Below are 2,009 nucleotides of genomic sequence, written 5' to 3' on the forward strand. Positions count from 1 at the left end.
CTGGCAATACAGAAAGGCTGCTCTTCATAGAGGACTCGCGCTCCGGGAGACGTTTTCTCGTGGACTCTGGCTCCCAGAAAAGCCTCCTTCCCCCTACCGCTGCTGACAGACTAGCAGCGAACTGTGGGCCGCAGCTCATTGCAGCTAATGGCTCTCCTATCACAACGTTTGGGGAAAAGTTGGTGACTGTTTGTTTTCATGGTCGGGATTTCCAGTGGAACTTTGTTGTTGCCACTAGCTCTGTACCTATTTTAGGTGCTGATTTTCTGTGTGCTCATGGACTGCTTGTCGATGTTGCTAACAGACGTTTAATTGATGCTCTCTCGTTTTCGTCGCTACCCTGTTTTACTCGGGCCGCCGAGCCCCTGATTCGGGCTAATGTAGTGACCTCCGGGGATGCTTTTCAGCGTTTGCTTTTAGAGTTTCCATAGCTGTCTGTCCCTAATTTCTCTAGCACAGTAACGAAGCACGGTCCCACGGTGTTCGCATGTGCGCACCGCTTCGACCCTGCGACACTGTCCGTCACTCGGGAAGAGTTTATAGCCATGGAGCGCCTTGGCATTGTACAGCGTTTAAACAGTGCATTGGCCTCTCTGCTTCACATGGTGCCCAAATCGGATGGTCGGTGGCGGCCATGCGGAGATTTCCGCCGTTTAAATAATGCCATGGAGAATGACCGTTACCCCATTCCCCACATTCAGGATTTTTCGGCCAATCTCGCCGGAACCTCGATTTTTTTCTAAAATTGACTTGGTGCGGGGGTATCACCAGGTTCCCGTGCGCGCCGAAGACGTTCCTAAAACCGCTGTCATTACCCCCTTCGGCTTGTTCGAGTTTTTGCGCATGCCGTTTGGCCTGAAAGGTGCCGCCCACTTTCATCGGCTGATGGACTCCGTTTTGCGCGGGCTGCCGTTCGTTTTTATTTACCTGGATGATATATTGGTGGCCAGCTGCTCAGCGAGCCAGCACGAGTCCCATCTGCGCCAGGTTTTCCAGCGTTTGGCAGCGCACGGCCTGATCATCAACCCTTCCAAGTGCCAGTTTGGGTTGCCTGTTCTGGATTTCCTCGGGCACCACATTTCCACTGAAGGTGTGGTTCCATTGCCCGACAGAGTCCGGGCCGTTTCGGCTTTTCCGCATCCCACGTCGGTTAAAGCGTTGCAGGAGTTCTTGGAGATGATAAATTTTTACAACCGCTTTCTCCCCAGAGCTGCCCACCTGCTCTATGCTGCCTTAAAAGGTAAAACAGACAAAGATCCCGTTGACTGGCTGCCGAACGCGTCCAGGCGTTTTCCGCAGCCAAGTCTGCGCTGGCTGACGCCGCCCTTCTGGCCCACGCCGCCCTTCTGGCCCACGCCGCCCTTCTGGCCCACGCCGCCCTGCTAGCCCACCCATTTCCGTCGGCGGAGATCGCGTTGACCACCGACGCGTCTGACGTGGCAGTGGGTGCCGTGTTGGAACAGCGAGTTTCAGGTCTCTGGCAACCGCTCGCCTTTTTCAGTCGTACGCTCCGGGATGCCGAACACAAGTACAGTGTTTTCGACAGGAAGTTGCTGGCCCTGCACCTCGCGACACGACATTTTCATTTTTTCCTCAATGTCGCAACTTTACTGCATACGTCTACCACAAACCTTTGACGTTTGCCATGTCCAAGGTCTTTGACCCATGGAGCGCACGCCAGCAGCGGCAGTTGGCGGCCATTTCAGAGTTTACCACAGACATTCAGCATGTGGCTGGTAAGTCCAATCACGTCGCTGACTGTCTCTCACGCGTGTTGGTTTCTCCGGTGTATGTCGGCGTGGACTACGCTGCCATGAGCAACATGCTGACCCGGACGTCCTTGCCCTTCAGTCAACAAAAACTGGCCACGTGCTGGAGGACACCCCTGTGTGGGACGGCGGTCCGCACCTGCTTTGCGACGTTTCCTTTTTTTTTTTTGTCTGTCCCATTTGGTTCTTTAGCCATCAGAATTGTTGTCTGAAGACCAACAAGGATACCCAATGGATTTA

The 2,009-nt window shown here is 54.2% G+C and overlaps 1 protein-coding gene across 1 annotated transcript in view; it reads left to right on the forward strand.

The window, feature by feature from the left end:
• Positions 1-2,009, forward strand: part of dync2h1 (dynein cytoplasmic 2 heavy chain 1) — a 121,918-nt gene that overhangs the window by 62,726 nt on the left and 57,183 nt on the right. The window lies entirely within an intron of this gene.

The sequence above is a fragment of the Pundamilia nyererei genome, unplaced genomic scaffold (genome assembly GCF_000239375.1).
Source record: "Pundamilia nyererei isolate P.nyererei 1_Seehausen unplaced genomic scaffold, PunNye1.0 scaffold00003, whole genome shotgun sequence".
NCBI lineage: Eukaryota > Metazoa > Chordata > Actinopteri > Cichliformes > Cichlidae > Pundamilia > Pundamilia nyererei.